The sequence below is a fragment of the Aedes aegypti genome, chromosome 2 (genome assembly GCF_002204515.2).
Source record: "Aedes aegypti strain LVP_AGWG chromosome 2, AaegL5.0 Primary Assembly, whole genome shotgun sequence".
NCBI lineage: Eukaryota > Metazoa > Arthropoda > Insecta > Diptera > Culicidae > Aedes > Aedes aegypti.
Genome location: NC_035108.1, coordinates 368,100,904 through 368,107,449, shown reverse-complemented (window position 1 = coordinate 368,107,449; position 6,546 = coordinate 368,100,904).

Here is a 6,546-nt window from a genome sequence, read left to right as displayed (position 1 = left end):
TTGTGCGATATAAGGGAGGAATTTCTCTAGAAAACCAGAAGTCAAGGAAGGATAGATTTCAAGTATTTTTTCTAAATAAGATTTTGATGAAATCTTAAAAAAAGCAAATTAAGAAAAAGAAAAAGAAAATACAAAATTATTAAACGTATGGTTTATGATTTCTGAAAGTACATCAATAATTCCTCAACAAATTTTCAATGTTCTTAAAAAATACATACCAGCATTATTTTCGAACAATATTTTTGAACTTCTACTGTACTACAAAATAACCGTTCAAACAGTTTGTTTGGAATTTCTAAAGGTACAAAAAATCTAAATGAACATGTTATCTATATAGTATCATGAAACTTTGGAGTTCACACAAAATTTTATCTAAGCTTTTAGATTCAAATAATAATTATTCAATAATAATAATTCAGTAAAACTTCCATCCATTTTAACACCGATCTTTTCTATTTTAATAGACGAATTCTGAATTTCACGACAGGAATTTAGTAAACTTTTCCGAAATATATTTAAGCTGTTATTATTCAGAAAGTTACTAACAAAGTTCTTTCAAACCTTTTTTGTATGTATTTCTCTTGAAATCTTATATGGAGTGATTCGTACTGGCAGTGATGCATTTTGAACTGAATGCGAGCCAAATTTGCACGAGAAAGCAGTAAACAGTAAACTTCCGTTGTTCAAAAACGGCACGTTCAGTTTGCCATTATGATCGGAGCTCCCATGTGGGAGATCAATGAATTGTTCGCTGTAACTTTTCATGATTAGAGAAATCATACATCCCATGTTGTTATAAATATGAAAATCATAATTCATGGATTAGTTTTTGAATCAGAAAAATGTAGAGTGGATTCATTTTTAAATACTATTTTTGAAAGAATCCTGAGATTACCATTCGATTTTGGATTTTTTCTAGAAGCCTGATTTGCTACTGAAAAGAACTAAATATCTGTGAATAAAATACAGATAGTTTTGCGGTGAACTTCTTTGAGAAATCATGAATAACATTTTCCCAATTGAATTATTTTTAATTGCTCATGATTTATTTGTGGAATACTACAAGGAATTCCTAGAAAATTTGTTTCTTTTTTTTTGTGCGGGAAGCCTAAATAATTTTAGCTGTGATTTTTTCAAACAATTTTGTAGAAAGACTTTAGGAAGAACTTCAAAAGCAAACTATTCTGAAGTATTCGTGGAATGAATCCTTGCTTGGTGATCTTGAAGACATTTTTGGTGAGACTCCTAGAATTGTTTGTACTTTTTTTGGAGAAATTCTCAGTAATTTCCGAAAATTCTAAACAAATTATCAATGAGCAACTGGAGGATACTTTTAACTAACAATTGTAGAGAAACTTAAAAGTAGATGGAGTACCGTGTACCTTTTAATTCCACTCCTAAATGCTTATCTTTGACAGATACGCGTATTTCGACTACCACTTGCACTCTTCTTCAGTGTCAGTTACTCGTATCCACCAGTGGAATCTTGAAACCAGCACTGAAAAGTACGAAAATAATTCATAAAGAAATTTCGGTATGAATTCTAGGAGAAACCTCTTACCACAAAATCGTGGAAGAATTACAATAGACATTCCTTGTGATTTTTTGCCAAAATTCTTGAGGAATTTTTGACCCGACTACAAAAAGCATGAATTTGTAAATAAAACATAACATAAGTGATGTGCCGCAAATGAGACAAAATGACAAATACCGTAAAACGGGGTAACCTTGATAGATTTTTCGAAGAAAACTTGAATATTTATGCACACTGTTTCAAAAAATTATAATTCATATTTTTAAAACCAGTACTGGTATCCTAACTATCGACTGCATTTGATAGATTGCCAAAAGATTTATTCTGAATGGATATCATATAATCGAAAGTCGGTTTTCTGTTTTGGGGTAACATTGATAATGGAGCATCAATCGAACAAAATTGAATGAATTACAAAACATTTATAGGGCGTTGCATACCTCTAGGCGTTTAACGCTATATGGAAATTTCTGACTTAGATTACAAAAATGGCCCCAGTTTGTAAAAATAGTTTTCGCTAAGAGTTTTGAAACCGAATTCATGTTCTACTATAACTAGGCTGTCAAGTATAAGTGACGAATTCGTAATGATTTCATGAAATAGTAATCGTAGAACAGATTGTTTGAGAGCGTTTCAAAATTGCTTATAAATTTTCAATATTTGCATATAAATCCTCAAATATACTTGATTTCAACGAAAGTTGCTTTAACATGAAGTGTCATACTAATACTCTTTACTTTTGCATTCGTTTTGCTTAACAGATGAACAGAAACTTTGTTATTTCGTTTAGTATGTTGAGAGCCTTACACTATCAAAGTTGCCCGCATTATCAAAGTTACCCCGTTTTACGGTAATTAAAATTAATACAAATCTGTTAAAACCAGTGCTGTTAAATTTCGAAATTTTGGAAAAATTAAAATGCTTTTAGCACCTTCTTATGCGAAATATCGCATCAGCAAAAAAAAATATTTTCCGATTACTTTTTCCACTAGGAGCGATGATATTGGCAATATTCAAACAGGGAGAACAGGGAGTCGTGAGTTCGTTTCTCACCGACAAGACGTGTATCTTTTTCGCTAACTTCACATCAGTTTGTCTATTTAATTCAATTGCAAGGTATAAGTGATGTTTAGATTTCCGGTAGATGTTAAACTTCCACTAGGCTGGTTAGCCGTAAACCACGATTCATAATTAATTAAAAACAAGTGAATATTCAAATGTCAAAGTCACGTGAAATTCATGACATTTAACAGTCCTGGTTTCGAAATTTGTGGAAATCGTGATTATTACCGACATGAAATCTGTAAAACAAGTATATGCTAGGCCCCCCCCTAGGCCTTTTCCGGAAAAAAAATCCAATGGTAATCATCATGTTCAGCAACGTTAGGGGCGATCTATTAATTACGTAAGACATTTTTGGCGGTTTTTCAACCCCCCCCCCCTCCCCCCATGGTAAGATTTTTTGTACGAAAATTAAAAATAATTTGTATGGCGCGTAAGAATTCTCAAACCCCCTCCCCCCATGACCCGTTACGTAATTAATGGATGGCCCCTTACTTGTGTTGGATGGCGCCTATTGCGGAAGACAATATTGATTAGTTATGTGGATATTTCGTATAAATTTCATTTGAATATATTAATGTTGTAAGTTTTACTTTCCAAAACAAGAACTGGCACTCGTCGCTGGAGACTATAAACAGGAATGTGTGTTCTGAAAGATTTAATCATGTTTATAACAACTAAGCGATTTTTTTAGCTAGCTGATATGGGATAACATTGATCACCCATGTAAACAACGTCCGGTAATATTGGAAATGTCGTTATTTACTAGATTCTAGGTTCCTGAAGCTGAATATGAAGGCAAACTCTAACAAGTCATTTATTGTTTCAGTTATTTTAAAATTATAAATACCCCAGAATACGCTTCAAGGTAGGCATTTTCTTAAGAAAGTTCTGTATTATTCAAAGTATTTTGTTAATTTTGAACTACTCATCCAAGTTTTATTGACGAAATCGTTTTCAGCGATGCCGTTTTTAGTAACAACGGCATTTTTATTTGTTATGTTCTTTTCAGAACTTATGTGGGACATGAACCTTCGGTAATGTCATCAAAAATCATATAAATAACAACTTGGAAAAGTTGAAAAATTTACTCATTAACAAAAAGTAATGTTCGATTGCGGTACCGTAATCCGGGGCAAATTGATCAGTTGGTGAATTTGATCAGGTCGGTACACAATAGTATTTCCTTTCAAGGATGCTTAATACTTCTTTGCCATCACAGACATTCCATATTTTCTAGTTTATAGATGTCTTATGATGATTTTAAACTATTTCATTTTCATTAAGGTCAGTTTTGCATAGAAATATTCACAGTTTTTGAAGGTGTTAGCAATACTGTTGGAAATGTCGGTACTAAACAATCCGCTGGTGCTAAGCCTGCATGTAAACTTTGAGTGTTAAAAATGTTGTGTAAGCTACAGTGCAAACTGCTGAACTCATTTTTGAAATCGTACAGTTGGATTAGTTTAGTTTTTTTGTGCAAAAAACCGTTTATTGTTGAATAACGTGCTTATTTCAAAGAAAATTGCATACATTTAGACGTATTATGCTGATTTACAAAGTTTAATTTTGCAATAAAATAATGATATACATGAGTTGTAAGCATTTTGGCATCATTTTCAGATTTAGGAGACCCAAATTTAGTAGATAGGGAAATTTTACATTCTAAAATATTTTTTATTATATAGTGATCAATTTCGCCCCAATGTGTCATTTTCATATTTTGGTATTAAAACTAATTTTAAGAAATTTAAGATTTTATTTCATAAAAAATGGATTACATGAACTGATAAAGATTGATGAAGTACTGATTTTACCGAAAAAAAATTGACAATTTTGAATTCCAAAGAAAAACATAACAAAAATTTGTGAAATAGTGATCAATTTGCCCCCGGATTACGGTACCAAAGCAATGTGTTCACGAGAGACGTGCCGTACTAAGGAAAAATGTAGCTTAAATTGAAAAATACGTAACATAACATTTTGAATTATTCTTTCAAAATCCAAATAGGGTTATGCTAGTATGGGTGTACTTTCAAAAACTGCTGTCAGAATCTTGGTTACATTAAGTGTGTTGCACTGTGTTACCTGGTAAGTGAATTCCAAAGCATTCTTAATGTCTTTTTTTTTTTTTTTTTTGTTTTTTACAAGGGGGAAATCTGCAAACAGATCCCCTGAGAAGATAACTCAGGGAATGCGGGGATGACGCACCAACGACGACCCGCTAAAACCAGCCTATGCACTGTGCATGAGCAATTCATTTAGAATTGCTCAAGTGGTGAACAGTGCATCGACATGACCCTTGGACTCAGACCCTCATCTCCCCGGAACCACCTTACGGTATTTCTTCGGGAAGGGACCAGTGCATATAGCACAACACGTGTAGCAGAAGTAGCCTAGGCAAACTGCTTCTCCTAGCCGACTTAAACAATGTTACAAGGGACCAGCCTCGGCAAAGCTAATCCTATGCAGCCAACTCTTGGTCGGCGCGCCATAGACGCTGCAATTCTAACATAATGTGAGTGACAGCCGTAGTTACTGCATTCCAGCACTCGGCATCCGCACACATTCTCTCTATAATATTGTCGGGGGACGTGTCCCCTCCGCATGTAGTGAGCATGCGACCTCTCACAACAATGAAACGGGGGCAATCGAACACGACATGCTCCGCTGTTTCCTCTACACCAGCACAATTGGGGCACGCAGGAGATTCTGAGTGCCCGAACCTATGCAGGTACTGTCTATAGCAACCATGTCCTGACAGAAACTGCGTCAGGTGGAAGTTCACTTCCCCATGGCTTCTACCATACCAATCTGACACATTTGGTATTAGTCGATGGGTCCATCTACCCTTAGTGGAGTTATCCCATTCCTGCTGCCAGCTTCTGAGCGTTTCCTCTTTACACGTGTCGCGGACTCCTCTGGTACCCCTTTGGTTGAAGCATTGAACATCTTCCTTGATGATGAGCCCGATGGGCGTCATCCCGGCTATGATGCACACGGCCTCTTTAGATACCGTCCGGTATGCACTTGCTACTCTTAAGCACATTATCCTGTACGTGCTTTCCAACCGCTTTAGGTTTCTGTTCGTTCTAAGCGCTTTTGACCAGATTGGTCCTCCATACCTTAGTATGGATAGCGCCACGCTTGCCAGCAGCTTGCGTTTGCTGGCAATTACAGCAGAGCTGTTAGACATCATCCTCGAAAGCGCCGCTATAGCCGTAGATGCCCTTTTACAGGCATATTCAACGTGGCTAGCGAAGCTCAGCTTGTCATCGATCATTACCCCAAGATGCCTAAGGGATCGCTTGGACTCTATGGTGCAATCACCTACCGAGATAAGCGCCCGTTGCTCGGACTTGCGGTTGTTGACCACCACCACCTCAGTCTTGTGACGGGCCAGTCCTAGTTTCCTAGACTTCATCCATTCCTCAACCAGGGAAATAGAGTGCGCTGCTGTCAACTCTACTTCCTCCATCGATTCACCATAGACCACTAGGGTGATATCGTCGGCGAAGCCAACAATCTTAACACCCGTCGGAAGGGGCAGCCTCAGTACGTCATCGTACATCGCATTCCATAACAGCGGGCCCAGGATTGAACCTTGAGGTACTCCCGCGGTAATTCGAACGCTTTTCTGCCCCTCCTCTGTGTCATACAGTAGAATCCTACCATCAAAATAGCTTTCTAGAAGCTTACACAACTGCACCGGTACCTTGAGGCGGTGAAGCGCGTGTGCTATTGCTTCCCAGCTTGCGCTGTTGAACGCATTCTTCACATCCAGAGTGACAACCGCGCAGTAACGGATGCCGCTCCTTTTATGCTCGATTGCCACCTCAGCTGTTTGAACGACCGACTGGATGGCGTCCAGAGTAGATTTACCTTTTCTGAATCCAAACTGGTTGTTGGACAGGCCGTCCGCACTCTCCGTATACGGTACTAGTCTGTTG